The sequence below is a fragment of the Lipotes vexillifer genome, unplaced genomic scaffold, assembly GCF_000442215.2.
Source record: "Lipotes vexillifer unplaced genomic scaffold, Lipotes_vexillifer_v1.1 scaffold395, whole genome shotgun sequence".
NCBI classification, from domain to species: domain Eukaryota; kingdom Metazoa; phylum Chordata; class Mammalia; order Artiodactyla; family Lipotidae; genus Lipotes; species Lipotes vexillifer.
In genome coordinates, this window is record NW_006797390.1 from 9,671,783 (window position 1) to 9,690,219 (window position 18,437).

At 45.0% G+C, this 18,437-nt stretch overlaps 1 protein-coding gene across 1 annotated transcript in view; it reads left to right on the forward strand.

Moving 5' to 3' along the window:
• USP18 (ubiquitin specific peptidase 18) overlaps window positions 1-18,437 on the forward strand; it is a 37,415-nt gene that overhangs the window by 3,147 nt on the left and 15,831 nt on the right. The window lies entirely within an intron of this gene.

Here is an 18,437-nt window from a genome sequence, read left to right on the forward strand (position 1 = left end):
GACGCTTGGTGTGGCCAAAAAACACCCCGAGAAACAAAAATCCCCCAAACCCCAAGATTTGTATTAATGCCAATGCAAAAACCATTAGTAAAATGTCAGCAGAGTCCATACCACGTTAAAAAATGTAGCACAACCAAGAAGGATTTATTCCAGGAATTCAACCATGGTTCAGTTATTAGGAATTCCATCAGTCTATTTTTTTTTAAGTAATTTTATTTTATCGATTTATTTGTTTATTTTTTGGCTGCGTTGGGTCTTCGTTGCTGTACGTGGGCTTTCTCTTTAGTTACGGCGAGCAGGGGCTTCTCTTCGTTGCGTTGCGCGGGCTTCTCATTGCGGTGGCTTCTCTTGTTGCAGAGCACAGGCTCTCAGCGCACAGGCTTCAGTAGTTGCAGCACACGGGCTCAGTAATTGTGGCTCACAGGCTCAGTAGTTGTGGCTTGCGGGCTCTGTAGCACTGGCTCAGTAGTTGTGGCGCATGGTCTTTGTTGCTCTGTGGCATGTGGGATCTTCCTGGACCAGGGATCGAACCCATGTCCCCTGCGTTGGCAGGAGGGTTCTTAACCACTGCATCACCTGTTAAGTCCTACAATGTATATTGATGTGGATTTCTGTGGCCTTATCTAGGGAGTCCACCCAGTTTCTTCAATCTGAAGATATATGTCTTTTGCCAAATTTGGGAAATTTTCAGCTTTGTCATATCTTTGAATAGTTTTCAGCCTCACACTTTCTTCTCTTCTTTGGAGCTCAGTGAATGTTAGATCTTTCATTATAGTACCACAGGCCACTGAGGCTCTGCTAACATTTTTCAGTCTATTTTCTCTCCGTTGTTAATATTGGATAATTTCAATTGTTCAATCCTCAAATTCACTGATTCTTTTCTCCTGTCATCTCTCTTCTGTTGAGCTCACCCAGCGATTTTTTCCTTTTGAAACTCTGGCATGACCAAACAATTTTTTCTTTTCTAATAAGCTCTTTTGGGCACTGATTGTAAATACAGATTTTATTTAATACATTGCATTTTACAACATGTTAATAAAATGCAATGTTATTTCCTTTCCCTGTGCATATATTCCCTAAGTTATGAGAAAGCCAGTAATTCAGTACAGTATTGAATTACTCAATAGCTCAACCTTAAGACTGTCACTGGATTTGTTGTGAATTTGGCTCCTTCAATTTTTTTTTTTTTTTTTTTTTACTGTGGAACAGGGCTAAATTATCTATGCTCAGGTTGGCTTCACTTACATCTTCAAAGGTGGGCCCAGAAGAGGAGCTCCGTCACCCGGGAAGCCCCAGGCCTTCCTCTCACACCCTGCTACAACTTGATAATGATGAGGTTGCAAATGTTCTCCAGCTCTTTCTGCCAAAGTTCAGGTTCTTCCTTTCCTGCAGTCAGATTCTTATCAGGCCAGTTGATGATTTCATTATACTTGTCAAGAATCTTCTGTTTGTCCTCATCTTTGATCTTGCCTTTGAGTCTCTCATCTGCAACCTTTGCTGTCATGTTGAATGCACAGAATTCAAGTGGATTTCTGGAAGCCATCTGTTCCTCTGTTTCTCATATTCAGCTTTGTACCTCTTAGCTTTTGGACCATAAGCTCAATGTGTTCTTTGCTGAAATGGCCCTTGTCATTTTTTGATGGTAATCTTGTTCTATTTTCCTGTGCTCTTATCCATAGCAGAGACACCTAGGATACCCATGGCATCCTGAAACTACGTCACCAGAAACAAATACATTGAACTGTGTATCAAATGGACACCATAACCGCATAGAAGAAAAATATAATCCACAGTATTGAACACAGTATTTTGACTATATATCTTTTGTGTAAAGATAAAAAGAATGGAAAAAATATCTTGAACTTAGTAAGTTTGTTGTTGGTAGGTAGTGTAGCTATTCTCAAACTACCGTGTATGTGTTCTCAGATTGAGCAAAGAAAGAAATAGATTCATACTAATGGGAACCAGAGTTTTCACTGTGGAAGAAGGAATATACAATTATGGAATGGGATAGAGCAAAGAACAACCCTGTAATAGTGGATCATATTGTAAAATTGGAGTCTTCAGTGTGAACTTATGTTTGCTTTTTTTTTTTTTTAATTTTGGCTGCACTGGGTCTTCGTTGCAGTGTGTGGGCTCTTCGTTGCGGTGTGTGGGCTTCTCTCTAGTTGTGGCGTGCAGGCTTCTCTAGTTGCAGGTCACAGGCTTCTCTAGTTGTGGTGCGCCGGCTCCAGAGTGCATGGGCTCAGTAGTTGTGGCACTTGGGCTCTCTAGTTGCAGTGAGTGGGCCTAGTTGCCCGGTGGCACGTGGGATCTTAGTTCCCCGACCAGGGATTGAACCTGCGTCCCCTGCACTGGAAGGTGGATTCTTATCCACTGGACTACCAGGGAAGTCCCTCATGTTTGCTTCTTTGTTTTTTTTTTTGTTGTTTTTTTTAGCTCTGCCATTGAAAGGACCTAGCAGCAATGACACCCCATAGCAATGAGAACATCTAGTGCTTGTATCTTGGTTTCTAAATACCATTCCCCTCTAAAAGGAATTATGACTCATTGGAGAACTGGCTGATTTCAGGGCTGAATCAGGAAAAGTACAAGATGAACCTGGAACATCTTGTGCCAGAAGGTAAAGAAGTGCTCAAAAAATGATGGAAAACATGTCATAAAGACACAGGAGCCAGTTTGACAGAGCTCCTACTGGCCAGTTGAGCACCAAAATTAATAAAGGCAGTACACATTGAGTATAAATGAATTTTTGCATTTATAATATGAAGAAACAAAGAAGCAAAGAGGAGGGGGAGAAGAGAAAGCTCTTCTTTTTGGTAGAATGCCAACTAATAAAGAAGAACCATGACAGAATCACTAGGGGAAGCTAAAACCATTAGGTGAAAGGTTCTTGGGTATCAAAGATAAACAAAGCCAGCTATTAGTTTAAGAGATGAAAACAGATTTTATTCAGTAACTACTGACAGTAGGGGAAAGAGCTGAACTCCCTTCTGATTGGCACAGAGGTGACTGGGTGTTTCAAGGGGAGAATGAGGGTGTATGGAGGGGGCTCAAATGAGAAGTCACAGAGGGTTGGTCAGTGTAAGTGTGACCAGGCCAGCTGTGTCCGCTGCTGGCTGTGCTCCAAGGGAGGGTTCTGTTGCCACAGAGACTGGGGACAGAGGCCGGCATTGCAAAGGAATGGCTTTCAGGTGTTTGAGAAAGACGCTCCTGAGCTGAAGGAGATACAAATACATCTTGGAGGGACAGAGAAAGGATTCACAATTGTGAGCCCTTTTGAGTAAATGCTCTGAGAAACGGAGGTCGGGGCCTACCATCCGGTATCAGAACAAACAGTAAATTATTTTGACAGCCCTGAGGCTTTTCCAGACAGGAACTCAAGAGAGGGCTGGGTGTCCCAAGGATGTGGCTTTGCTGCTAGAAGCTGTGTTAAAGTTTGGTCAAGTCTCTGGTTTTTTTCCCCCCACTTCTACCCGTTTTTTTTTTTTTTGATCAAGTTTCTTTGTTCAGAGGTTTGGATGGAGTGTTCGTGTGCAAAATTTTTAGAGTTCTCATGGGTTAAAGAATATTTACACATTCTTGAAGAATCTGTTGTCAGATTACTCGATAATTAAAAGGAGGGAGATTACCTTTATAGTGGAGAAATCTGGTGGACACCATCTTAATCAAGTGATGGAAGCTATCATCGCCAATAACAAGACAAATGGCCATCAGGTGGCTCCTGACTTAAGGCACAGAGGATACGTCATGTACACAGCACTGCTGTCAGTCATGTGGAACCTGAATCATATTAGTAGGAAACAAGCCAACAAACCCAAATTAAGGAACATTCTGGAAAACAAGAGGCCTGTACTTTTTAAAAACACCAGTGTCATGTAGGACAGTAAAAGGTCAACCCCAGAGGAACGGAAACTAAAGAGACATTAAAACTAGATGAAAAACCCCAACGAGATATTACTATAAACCCATCAGAATGGCTAAAATGAAAAACACTGATAACACTAAATCCTGGCAGAGATGCAGGGATATTGGATCACTTACAGACTGCTGGTGGGGATGTGAAATGGTAAAGCCACTCTGGAAAAGAATTTGACAATTTCTTAAAAAATTAAGCATACGCCATCCTACCACCTAGAAATTGCTCTCCTGGGCAACTACGCCAGAAAAATAAAAACTTATGTCCATGCAAAAAAGTCACATATGATTATTAATAGCAGCTTTATTTGTAATAGACAAAAACTGGAAATAACCCAGATATTCTTCAACAGATGAATGGATAAACAAACTGTGGTCCATTAAAATAAAAAGGAGCAAACTCCTGATACACTCAACAACCTGGGTGGATTTCTAGAGAGCTAAACTGAGTGAAAAAAAGCCAGTCCCCAAAGGCTACATACTGTGTCATTCCATTTGTATAACTTTTTTTTTTTTTTCTTTTGGCCGTAGCCCACTGCTTGTGGCATCTTAGTTCCTCCATCAGGGACCAAACCAGTGACCCCTGCAGTGGAAGCATGGAGTCCTAACCACTGGACTGCCAGGGAATTCCCCTATACAATGTTTTTTTTTTCTTTTTAAATTTATTTATTTTTTAATTTTTGGCTGCATTGGGTCTTCGTTGCTGAGCGCAGGCTTTCTCTAGTTGTGCTGAGCGGGGGATATCCTTTGTTGCAGTGCGTGGGCTTCTCATTGAGGGGGCTTCTCTTGTTGCGGAGCACAGGTTCTAGGCGTGCAGGCTTCAGTAGTTGCAGCTCACGGGCCCTAGAGCACAGGCTCAATAGTTGTGGCGCATGGGCTTAGGTGCTCTGTGGCATGTGGGATATTCCTGGACCAGGGCTTGAACCCATGTCCCCTGTATTGGCAGGCGGATTCTTAACCACTGCGCGACCAGGGAAGTCCCCCTGTATAACATTTTTGAAATGACAAAGTTATACAAATGGAGAACAGATTAGTGGTTGCCAGAGGTTAAGGAGGGGGATGGGCAGGAAGGAGGTAGGTGTGTCTATGAAGGGCAACCTGCGAGATTCTTTTCTTTTTTTCTCTCGTTCTCTCTTTCTTGCTGCGTCGGGTCTTAGTTGCGGCATGTGGGATATTTCGCTGTGGTGCGTGGGCTTCTCTCTAGTTGCGGCACACAGGCTTAGCTGCCCCGTGGTACGTGGGATCTTAGTTCCCTGACCAGGGATCGAACTGGCGTCCCCTGCATTGGAAGGCGATTCTTAACCACTGGACTACCAGGGAAGTCCCGGGATTCTTGAGTCTATGGAAATGTTCTGTATTGATGTTGGCTGCGTTGGCATCAATATCCTGGTTGTGATGTGTGCCACAGTTCTACAAGATGGGAAAATTCGAATCTCTCTGCATTATTTCTTACAATTATTGCAGAATAAAAAGTTTAATAATAAAAAAACTAAATGAATGAGATTATGGCTTAGATTCTGTATCGGAAAAAAGAGTTGATATAAAGGACAATACTGGGATAACTGGCAAAGTTTGAATATTGACTGTATATGTTAGAAAATATCAGTAATATTATATTAGTGTTAAATTCCCTGAACTTGATAATAATTACACTGGAGTTATATAAGAACATGTTTTGGGCCCTAGCAGATATGTTAGATTATTTGGGGCTGACGAATCTTGATTGCTATTTCCTCTCAAATAGCCCAGCAAAAACAAAAAACAAAAAAGCTGATTTAATATATATCGATATAGGGTGTGTGGGTGTGTATAAGAGAGAAAAGTAATAAAGTGTGCCAAAATGTTAATAATGAGTGAAGAGTATATGGCATCACTGGGATATTTTTGTAACCTTTCTGTACGTTTAAATTTTTAAAAAACATTTTATTTGTTTACTTATTTATTTGGTTGCCCCAGGTCTTAGTTGCAGCTCTCAGCTCCTTAGTTGCAGCATGCAAACTCTTAGTTGCAGCAGGCATGTGGGATCTAGCTCCCTGATCAGGGATGGAACCCAGGCCCCCAGCATTGGGAGTGTGGAGTCTTAGCCATTGTGCCACCAGGGAAGTCCCTAAAATTTATTTTCCAAAATAAACTATTTATTTATTTTTTTGGCTGCATTGGGTCTTCGTTGCTGTGCACGGCCTTTCTCTAGTTGTGGCAAGCAGGGGCTACTCTTCATCGCGGTGCACGGGCTTCTCATTGCGGTGGCTTCTCTTGTTGCGGAGCACGGGCTCTAGGTGCGCTGGCTTCAGTAGTTGTGGTGCGAGGGCTCAGCAGTTGTGGCTCACAGGCTCTAGGTGCGCAGGCTTCAGTAGTTGTGGTGCGCAGGCTCAGCAGTTGTGGCACACAGGCTTAGTTGCTCTGCGGCATGTGGGATCTTCCCAGACCAGGGCTCGAACCCCGGTCCCCTGCATTGGCAGGTGGATTCTTAACTACTGCGCCACCAGGGAAGTCCCAAGATAAACTATTTAATTAAAAAAAAGTTCTCCATTAAGACTACAAATCACTAGAGGACAGAGAATGACAAGGGATGGTTAGGGACGCCAAGCCACAGGCTGTTTTGGTGCTGCCCTGAGACCTTTTGCTCCGTTTACTTCCAGCCCTCCTTCTCAGGAGTCTGTTCACCCAGATGAATCCTGTGGGGGAGGTTCGATCTACACACCTTAAAGGCAAACTTATTAGTTGTTTTTGGAACCCTACAAAATAAAGTAAAATTTAAAATAAAAAGGCATATCTTGACAAAATGCAGAGAGGAAAATGGGCAGGAGTTGTGCAGAGGGAAGAGGCGGACAGTTCACACAGAACCACCTGTTTGCAGAGAAGTGAACTTTATTAGTCTTTGTTTTCCTCTTCTTTTTCTTAAAACACCACTTTCCCTTTTCGTAGAGCAAAAATTAGTGTCAGGTTCTATAAATTGCTCCTCACCTTGGACACATAACTTCTCTAAAGCAGCTTCCACCGTGAAGGAGGACTGGGTTTATCCCATAAAGCTGTCAAGCGCCTTCTTCTGTGAGCAAGTTTTAGGCAGAATTTTCGAGAGGCAGAAGGTGTGGCTTCTTGCCTCATACATCCAATTAAAAAAAAAAAAAAGGATAAAGAGAAAGAAATCCAGCTGCTAAGAATTTCAGTGACATTAAAAATGTCTCAGGACTTCCCTGGCAGTCCAGTGGTTAAGACTCTGAGCTCCCAATGCAGGGGTCCCGGGTTCCATCCCTGGTGGGGGAAGATCCCACATGCTATGGGGCGCGGTCCCCCACCACCCAAAAAAATTCCTAAATAGGCAGAAATACTGCGTGAACAACTCGGGGCCCAAACTTTCTTTTGAAACAGGTGTTATGCAGTTTCAGTTTAAACTCTTTCTGGCAAGGTTTTCAGAAATCTTTCAACTAATGCTTTCCAAGAGCACAATCTTTTTAATAGACTTCAGAAAAAAACACCAACCCATATTACTTTTTTACGTTAAAAAATGTTGAAACAATGTTGAACTTACAGAAAAGTACAAACCTTTTTTTCCTTGAACTATTTGAGAGTAAGTTTCCACATGGTGCTTCATTTCTCCTAGTGCCTTAGTGTGAGGCTGCTGCTACCTAGTCCTCTGACCCCATTCAGGTTATACCAGCTGACCCAATATTGTACTTTATAGCAAAAGGATCCCGTTCAGGCTCTCCTGTTGCATCTACTTGTAATTATCTCTTTGGTCTGGAATAGTTTCTCAAGCCTTTAAAAAACATTTTTATGACCCTGACACTTTTGAAGATTACAGGCCAGCTGTTCTGTAGAATGTTCCTCAGCTTGGGTTAGTCAGCTGCTTCCTCATGGATGGATTCAGGTTGTGCACTTTTACAGGAGCATCTCAGAAGTGATGCTGCGTTCCTCCAACTTCATCCTAGCAGATGGCACATAACTCAGTTTCCCGTCACTGATGGTGTCCAGTGAAAGTACTTATTTTCCCATTTGTAATTAACATTTACATTAATTGTAAGTATAATGTAATATTACATATGCATAATATTAGTAATTAATAGTATGTGTTTGGTGGCAAAGTGTTTTAAAACTGTGTAAATATTCTGTTCCTCATGAAACTTGGAGCTTACTCAATTATTTATTTTTATTGGTGTGGACAGTGAGTTCCTATTTTATCTAGTGAGTTATAATCTGTCTGTTTTGTCACCTATTTTGATGCTCAGATTGTTCTAGCTTGGGCCAATGGGAGTGCCTTCCAGCTGGCTTCCATGTCCTTTTGACATGTCCTCATCATTCTTTGAGCATTTTCTTACTTTCTGACAGAACAAGGCGTCCTAGGCTCATCTTGTACTTAACCCTGAAAACAACAATTTCTCTAAGCACTCTGGCTCCTGTAACTAGAGAATGGCAATTAGAAGCCAAAATCTGGGCGCTCGATGGGCACAGTGCTATCGGGGTGTCACTGGTCCAGGCCTTCTCAGTGGACAGAGTTGGGGACACAGTTATGCATACACACGGTTACCGCTTTGTTTGTTTCTCTGCCCATCTCTCTAAACATTCTGAAATCATGAGTCCACACTAACTCCCATTCCAGTTCAACACAGTAGGGTTCATTCTCCCATTGGCCTCTCTGATGGTGACAAATCTGGTTCCAATTATCCTTCTCACCCTACTTGGGGCCAACACCCTTGCTCAGGCCTCATAATAATTGTTATGGATTCTTACATTGTGCAGTCCAGTCTCCAGCCCCGAGACTGACCCTGACCATGCTACACCGGGGCGGCAATGCTAATTCCTTTGCTCCACTGCGTTACCAAGATTCAAAGAGAATGAACTGATTGACTACAAGTAGCATCTGCTAAGAATCACTGAAGGCAGTTACAACTGTTCCCTAGAATTCTACTGACTTAAAGTACTTAGAAATTATACCTAATTTACAACACCCTCTCCCCATGCCCTCACCTCAGGGGCCTGAGGCGCCTGTTTACTGATGGGTGATATTGGTTATATTGATTGCTCTGCATTCACTGCACCTGTGTAAGCACGGGCTGCATACACTCACCCCCAGTCTGGAGAGGACATGCCCTGCGGTGCACTCTCCTGCTTTCCATTCCGACAGCGGGGAAGGGGAGCTTTAGCTTATGCGCAGGGTATATGTGCATTCATGCACACCGACAGGTATATGCAGCATGGATACATGTGCCTTGTTCAAGCTTCTAACAGACACGTTATGCTACGTATATCTTCACATCAGGACAGTGTGAACAGGATACCTCACTGCAGACCTGCCGCAGCCTCAGTGAGGCCCCGGCAGCTGTGGGTTTCTGAAGCCTCTCACCCTCACACCTGGCCAGTGGATGGCTTTCCGAAAGGCTGAGCACTAGTGAGGAGACTCCGCTCTGCTTCCCTGCACAAATCTACCACTGTCCAGCAGGGTATCTGAGGCCCCTGGCAGACAACCCTTCTGCTGCCACCCCATGGGTCTACACACGTGAAGTGCGTTCTAAAGAGGTAACAAGAGTTTCACGTGTGCAAGTTGTCCATCCCTCTTTGAACCTTAACCTATCTGCATGCCCACCCGGTGAGCCCCTGATTTCACAGAACTGGCATTTCATATGAAGGGGTGCAATTAAAGTCAAGGCGGTGGCAGTGGGGGGTTGAGACCGAAGGTTAAGACTCCTCTGGAATCCTGGCTCCACCCCTTGTAATCTCGTGACCTTGGGCAGGTCACTTCACCTCTTTGAAATTTAATATTCCCTCCTATAGAACTGGGATAAAAATAGGGCCTACATCAGGAGACTGTTGCATAGATTGAATTAGGTTTAGAGTTTAGAAGCGAGCCTGGCATTTCTCTGGGATCCAGTGTCTGTTAGTTAGGTTCTAAGCAGCAAGAGGCAGTTCACTTTCTTTTCCCCAACTGCTCTGCGTCACAGCGGGTCCTCCCTCCGAGCGGAAAGATAGGATAACGGCTTGGTACCCATGTGCCGTATTTCATCGAATCTACAAGCCATCAATTTTAAGATACCCAATTTAAGAAATTATATTATGTCTTTAAAAAAGAAAAACATGCTGCCACGTGTACTACGAAATGCCAAACGATGGTAAGACGCCCCCTAATTACTACAAGGATCTTCAAATGTCAGAAGAAGCGCTTGTTCTAGGAGCCGTTGGGTAAAGGCATGTAACGCAAAGCGCGCGCACGTTTAAACGCGAAACCAGCTTCAGCTGCACTTGCTTCGTGCGCCGGGGCGAAACGCTGGGCCCTTGAGGCGAAGCCTCGGCTGAGTTTCGCTTTCGGTTCGCAGTAAACGAAAGCTGGGCGGCGGGGCGGGGCGGGGCCGTAGGCGGGGACATAGGTGCTGGCACAGAGGTCCCCGGCGCTTGGGGACAGAGGCACGGGGACCGAGGTGGGGATATAGGCGCAGGGACAGATTCGCAGGGACAGACGCGGGGGCCGAGGTGGGGACAGAGGCGCGGAGGCAGACGCGGGGACAGAGGTGCGGGACAGACTTGGTGACCTAGACTTGGGGACCTAGGTGGGGACAGACGGGGACCCGCTCACCCCGCCCGCAGCGCCCGCCACGCCGCTGCCTGGAGGACCGGACGCGGTTGCTGAGTTTCTCCCTCATCCAACTTAGCAGCGTGGGTCTGACTCTTCGCTGCACCTGAGGCAAGTTTGATGATACTTTTGGAAGCTTTCTTTCCAGGGAAGGCACAACGGGGCTGTGCTCAGATGCCACGTGGATAATTATGGGATTTTTTTGGGCTGAGCGAATTATAATAATGGTCTGTATTCGTTAATACGTATATTAGATCAGTGAAATTTTCCCACGCTGATATGTTTATTTGGACTTTTTTTGCACGACTGTTTTTAATTAAAGAAGAAATTGCAAAATCCGCCTCCTACCGTCTCCCTCTTTTCCTGGAAGAAAGCTAAATTTAGACCTTTAAACCTAAAACTCTATGACCCCTGAAATATCTGGGTTCAAAGTGTTTTGAAAACTAAAGCAGAGCCTTTAACTTCATGCTTTACAGCATTGAGGTAGTTAAACTTTGAAATTGTTCAAAAAAGAGGCAAATATTTAAAACATTTCTTTCTGGTGTTATATTGTGAGAGTGAGGCGGACGGTTCAGGCCTAGACATCCAGGTGGTCTAATGTGCTCATACAAATCGGACTAATACAGGTGCACAGATCCATCTTGGTTTTTGGATCACTATCAAAGAACTGAAAAAAAAAAACGCTTTTTGTATTTTCACTAAAAAAAAATGTGTTGCACAGTTTGGGCACCTTTACACAATGATGAGCTTGCAAAGGGGAAAATGGGTTTCATCTGGAGTGTTCTAATCTGTGTGCCCAGCACATTACCATCATTACCATCACTTGAGAAATACATTGAGAATACTTGAGAAATGATTAAGAATAAGGTCTGAGGGCTTCCCTGGTGGCGCAGTGGTTGAGAGTCTGCCTGCAGGTGCAGGGGACACGGGTTCGTGCCCCGGTCCGGGAAGATCCCACATGCCGTGGAGCGGCTGGGCCCGTGAGCCATGGCCGCTGAGCCTGTGCGTCCGGAGCCTGTACTCCGCAACGGGAGAGGCCACAACAGTGAGAGGCCCACGTACCGCAAAAAAAAAAAAAAAAAAAAAAGAATAAGGTCTGAATCTGTCGTTGCCGTGATGGGTTGGATTTAGAAGACTGTGAGGCTTGTGTCCTGTTCCAGGCATGATGATTTTGTTCTTCTTTGGGCATTTAAGGATAGAGTCAGTTTTCCTTGTAGAGAATCTAGTGGTGAGTGAAGAGCCCAGCTAGAGACCAGGGCCAGCTCAGGTTTCCATTATGTCTTATGTTGGTTCTCCGAAGACCCCAGCTGTTTCTGTGACTACAATGATGAACAATCTAAGCCAGCTGTTTCTATCATTCACGTCTCCCATTTATTTTAAGGGCAAAAATATTTGGAAGGGTGTGAGCTATGTTAGTTTAGTTCTTTGGAACCAAAAATTTTGTTTAAATAATAGACTTTAATACTAGACTTCACTTTTCAGAGCAATTTTAGGTTCATGGCAAAATTGGGTGAGTACAGAGAGTTCCTGTATACACCCTGCTGCCTCCTTTGACTCCAAAGTGGCCTCCACCTTCAACAGTTTGTTTCAGCCGATGAACCTGTGTCATCATCCAGAGTCCATTCTTTGTGTTAGGGTTCATTGTTCTCTGCATTCTATGAGTTCTGACAAATGTACAGTGACATGTATCCACCACTATAGCATCAGAATAGTTTCACTGCCCTAAGAATCCTGTGTTGGAGCCCATTTTCTGAGTCAGGGGTTGAGTTTGAAAATTCAGCTTCCTTGGAATATATCCATTCTCTTTTTCCCCGTCACCAGCTGCTTAGGTCATTTTGCCTTTCCCCATCCATCTCAGATCTTTAAGTTCCACTTTCCTTCCATTTTTTTTGGATAGGATCACTAATTATTAATGATAACATTTTGAAAACAAATTAAAATTTGCTTTCTTCAGCCATTTAAATGCAAAGATCTTAATTTGATGCCTAAAACTAAAAACACACTGTAACACCCAGGAATCAAAGTTTGAGGGTTTTCCAACAATACAAAATTATAAAATAATTTAAAACTGGACGCTGTTTGACTAATATAATTCAAATCAGTCTCTCAGTGGAAGAGACTAACATCGCAAAAGTGAAATCCCGCATGCTGTTGCTGTCTAAAGAATCTTCAAAGACGTTGCTGTGTTCTTACTAACATTAACAGCCGCTGAAACAATTCTTTTAGAAATCCTCATTTTCTTCCAGGGGTGCAGTTTCCCGAAGAATCCCAGGCTAAAATCTAAATGGACACAGGGCCCAAACCGAGTGATACCACAGAATTCAGACTTCCTTTAAGACAACTTTTACACTTTTACACTTTTTAGGTTCTTTATATTCTGTATCACACCTGGGTTGAATGATGATTTAATTATTGATTTTTTTGCAGATATGTTTGGAGTTTTTCCTCCTCATGATAAGTGGTAAAGTTGATGTTCTGGTTTTAATTCATCTTCACAAGATGTGAAGAATTTGCAAATAGGGTTTTTTTCTTGAAAGTCTCATGGCTTAATTGGGATTAAATAATTAAAATTTAAATACAATTCTTAAAGATTATTTTGTTTAATATTATGAGAAGGCTGGCATACCAAACAATTTTGCAAAGTCTAACTCTGTTAGACTTGATACAGTCTAACTCTGTTATTCTCAATTACTTTTAAAATTTAATAAAGTTGTAAACCAAAAAGGATATAATATCCTCTATAAACTATTTAGCAAACTTACTCTCTCTTTACTATATGTATTAATTTCTTTTCCTTTTTTAAGATTTTAAAATAATTTTATGCATATAATGGCCCAGACCATTCACTGTTACAGCATCTTTCTTTTGCAGTGAAAATTATGCTTTTATATCTCAACATACAAAGTACAGTATATGAGATTTTCTACCCTAAGTTGTGTGGATCATTTGCAACTGGATATTCAGATATTAACAGTTAATCCAAGTGACCCCCCCCCCCCCCCCCCCTACTCCCCCCCCCCCCGCCCCGGCTTTCTGTTACACTGGTCACATGGGGTGGTAACCAAAGTGATCACTTGATTGTGTACCAGCGCAGGGACACCAGAAGGGGACTGAGGTGGGCGTTTGGTGGATGGCCTTTCAAAGGCTGAGGCCAAGGAGTGGGTCTCAGATGAATAATAATAATAAAGTGAAGCCACGCTTTGGTACTTTCCTACTTCCTCTGAAAAATGTAAGTCTTCATACAACGTTTAGCGCATGCATTTGGATCCAGTGCCACTATCGTTAAGTGCTCTGGAAGTAGGTGGGAACGACTGGTCTTTTGGTACGATTCAGGGTTTTCGTATTAGGTCTCTTATTATCTGTCCTTGGGTGTGTGCTCCTGTCTGTTTACTTGGTACCAGCCTTGGCAGTCTGTCTTCAGCCCACGTCCACCGGGACATTCCCATGTATCCACTAGAGGGCAGTGCCGACACTCCCATGCCTGGTTTGGCTTCTGCTTTTCTCACTGGAGAGAGATCTAAGGGCATCTGCCTTAAGGACTTCTCTAGTCAATTAAAACTGAGCTTGTTGGGGAAAGTCCTGGAAGTGATTTGTGGTTCAGATCTGTCAGCAGTTGAGTTAGCTGTGCCTTCACTGCTGGGCTGTGTGCGTGCTCTTTGCAGAGAATGACTCCACACCCACATCAGACCATGTCTGTTTGCCTCAGACCACTGGCCTTGACTCCAAGTTCCAATTAATTAATTAACTAATTAATGATAAAGTGAACACTTATGAAACCCTTCCCCCCAAACTAGAACATTACTGGCAATTACATGCTCCCTACTTCTCTCATCCCTCTGCCTGCCCATTGGAGGTAATGACCTGGTCTTTTTTTGTTTTTTTCATATTTATTTATTTATTATTTATTTGGCTGCTCCGGGTCTTAGTTGAGGCAGGCGGGCTCCTTAGTTGCAGCTCATGGGCTCCTTAGTTGCGGCATACGAATTCTTAGCTGCAGCATGCACGTGGGATCTAGTTCCCTGACCAGGGATTGAACCCGGGCCCCCTGCATTGGGAGCACAGAGTCGTAACCACTGTGCCACCAGGGAAGTCCTTGGCCTGGTCTTTTTGATCTTCGTTATCCATTTAAAAATCTTTGTCACACATGCACATTGGTGCCTAAATAGCATAATGTCTCATTTTCCTTGAGTTTGAATCTACAAAAAGAAATACTAGATATTATCTTCTAAGAATTGCCTTTTGACTCAACATTGTGTTTCTAAGATTCACCCTATTGTGACATGTTCACTCAGGTGCAACTGAGGAATATTATTTCATTGTGTAAATTTATTACAGCTCATGTACCCACTCTTCTGACATTTGGGTCGAGCGCTTGGATTGTTTCCATGTTTTCGCTGCACAAACAGCACTGCTATGAACATTCTTGTTTATGTCTCCAGGGAAACATGTAAGAATTTCTCTTTTGAATTTTTAGGTTGAAGTTAAGTGAATGTTTAACTTTACAAGATGATGCCAGGTTGTTTTCCCAAGCGACTGTACCATTTTACACCCTCCCCTAGTAGTATATTAAAGACCCTATTTGTCTACATCCCCTCCAACACTTGGTTCCATCAGAATTCTTAACTGTTGCCAGTTGAATAGTGTAAAATGGTATCTCATTATGGTCAAGGTTTGCACTTCCCTGACCACTAGTGACCACTTACTTTTTATAAAAACTAAAATTCTGGAATGTCTACATTTTATTCCAGTCCTGGCTTGGGTTCACCTGTGCAGGTCTGCTCACAGCCCTTTGCACACTCTTCCCCACATGCTTCTCCCCCAGACCCCTGGGCTTTTTTTGCATAACACCTGCCCTGCCTCAAGGTGCTCCTTATTTTAAACCGTACCCTTTCCTCTTTAATAAACTCAGATCCAGACTCACTTTTCCCACGAACCCTCTGCCCTCGTGAATCAGTGAACTTAGGTCACTTCATTAAACCACTGAATCCTGACGGGCCTCTGAGCCACTGGCTAGAGTACAGGTGGGGGCAGGTCATTTAGCTACGTATATTAAGAGCCTTAAACTTCGTACACTGTGACCTTGTAATTATATTTTTAAGAATATGTCCTAGGGCTTCCCTGGTGGTGCAGCGGTTAAGAATCCACCTGCCAATGCAGGGGACACGAGTTCGAGCCCTGGTCCGGGAAGATCCCACATGCCGTGGAACAACTAAACCCGTGCACCACAACTACTGAGCCTGCGCTCTAGAGCCCGCGAGCCACAACTACTGAGCCCACGTGCCACAACTACTGAAGCCCGTGCGCCTAGAGCCCGTGCTCCGCAGCAAGAGAAGCCACCGCAGTGAGAATCCCGTGCAACGCAACGAAGAGCAGCCCCCGCTCGCTGCAACTAGAGAAAGCCCGCGCTCAGCAACAAAGACCCAATGCAGCCAAAAATAAAAATATAAATAAATAAATTTATATAAAAAAAGAATATCTCCTAGATATTTAAAGATATTTTTTGAAGTGGACCATTTTTAAAGTCCTTATTGAATTTGTTGCAATATTGCTTCTGTTTTATGTTTTAGTTTTTTGGCCGTGAGGCACGTGGAATCTTATCTCCCCGACCAGGGATCGAACCCGCACCCCCTGCATTGGAAGGCGAAGTCCTAACCACTGGACAGCCAGGGAGGCTCCTCTCCTAGACATTGATTTAGGTCTGGTTGTATCTGAAGGCCACAGGTTTATTTGCACGGGGACAGAGGAGCAATTGAGGAAACAGCATGGGTTGTGCCCAAGCTTAGACCCGGGGGCAGGCCTGAGCCCTGGGGAGAGATGGCTTCCCGCAAAGCTGAAGAACTTGGTGAAATGAAAAGGCACGAGGCAGTGGGAGGACTGGGCTTGTATCCCACTTCCACGTGAAGGCCCTGCTTGTAGGTACGAGGGAACCTTTGTGCATGGATTGCTGTGTCGGGCAGTGCCCTGCAGACACCAGTGGGCACTCCAGGGCAGGTAGGGACAGGGTATGGTGGTTGTGACCTCGCTCCCAAACACAAGAGACTCCTCCTGAGATTCCCACACACCTGGGGAGAATTCACAGGATGAAGCCTGTGTTGCCAGGAAGACGTGGGTTCTGGTTAACGTGACCTGGTTTATAGCTTCAGTTTTGTTGTGTCCATGACCTTTGGTTTGCCTGAGGAAAAATCACATAGGTAGAAAAAGGTTTTATACCTAAAAATGTTCACTGCAGTTTTTTTATAACTGCAAAAAATTGAAAACAGCCAGAATATTCTGCAATGTTTTGTTGCTATATCAGGCATCACGGTGAGATGGTTGAAAATATACTGCTTTTTCCATTTCACATTATAACAAGAATATTTGATTACAGGCCTCGCTCAATTGCTTGTGCCCATGCAAGGGAAAAAGGAGAAAGCCCAGGGCAGAAAAGAACGTGTCAGAAAGTTTATGTATGTGAATATATACATATGGGCCTGGTGTTTGGGTTCCCGAGGACATTTGCCAGCCAGTCCTGGCTGAGGCTCAGCATTTCTTGGTGGAGCCCGTTGAGAAGTCTCTATATTCTGTGTGTGTGTGTGTTTTGTCTGAGAAAGCTCAGTAGACTCAAGGCCCTGCCATTGATCTGCCCTCCTTGGATGGTGTAGTCCCAGCTGAGCTGTGCGTGGGGAAGGTTTGCTGGGGAGCACCCTTGGGAACGACACCCAGAGGGTGAGCACAGCAGGGTGGGCAAATGGAAGACTTGAACTCCCAAAATTTGTGACAGAGGCTCAGCCAATGCTAAGGGGAGCTTGGGGGCTGGGTGACCCTTCAGGCAGGTGGTAAGGCCCTTAGGCCCCCTCATCGTCCAGACTCTGGATAGGGACCGGGCCAGCTTTCTTCACTGGGGTGAATTCTGGAGGGGGCCGTCGACCACCAACACCCGGTGGCCTGGGGAAGGGCTCCTGTCCCGCCGGAGTGTGAGTGGTCATCACCTCCCGCTACAGGCAGACATAGCTGTTCCCAACCCCAGTTACTTGAACGGCCTTGTGTACAACACGCGTGGGCGTTCACAGCAGCCCCCTCCCCAGGAGCCAGGACAGGCTTCCTTGGGGCCAGCGTGTGGACAGCAAGGAGAGGGCTTTGAGCAGCCTTCAGGCAGCGGAGGGCCTGGGAGTGAGGAACAGGGAGACCCAGGCGTCTTGGTCTGGACCCCTTGGTGAATGTCGAACCATTTGCCAGAACAGAGGGCCCAGGGCAGAGGCTGGGGCCGTGGGTCCCAATGAGGACACAGTGGGAATGAGGGACCAAGGGGACGGAATCTCACCGAGTTGTCGTTTCTCGCCCTAGAGCTTTGCGGGCCAGTCTCCCCAGACACTGAGCTCCCCCCAAGCCTGGCTCTTGGGGGTCAGAACTGATCACATGGATGTGCTTCCCCTTCTCTCATCCTTTCCTCTGCGGTGTGTTTTCACAGAGGTCCGGCCAAGGCCGGCTCATGAGAGCTCTTCCCGGAAGTGAGGTCACGCAGTCCCGAAGACGCCCTGCAGCTGCCATCCGGGGGTCTTGGAGTGACCGCTGATGGGTACGGTTCCGGGTCCCTAGGCCAGGCTTGGCTCCCAGCGTTTCTCAGCAGAGCCCATCAGGAGAGGGACGGGAGCAGCAATGGGAAGAGGCACAGGGAGCCCCGAGCCCGGGCTCCCGATGGGCCGAGAGCCCCAGTCTTCTCTCTTGACTGCGCAGAAATGCTTTGCTCGTCTGCTGGACCGTAGAGTTTTGTGGTTGATGTTTGCTGCTCTTTGTGCCTCCACTTCTGCATCTGTGAAATGGGGGTGATTATGCTCCTGAGCCCATAGGATTGTTGGGAAGAATGAGGTTGTTGCGGAAGCTGCTTTAATCCTGTGCTTGGCATGTCATGGCCCCCAGCCTTCCCCCGGGTGCTAGTGTGTCTGGTGACAAGGGGCCTCTGCTGATCGCGTTCCTGCTG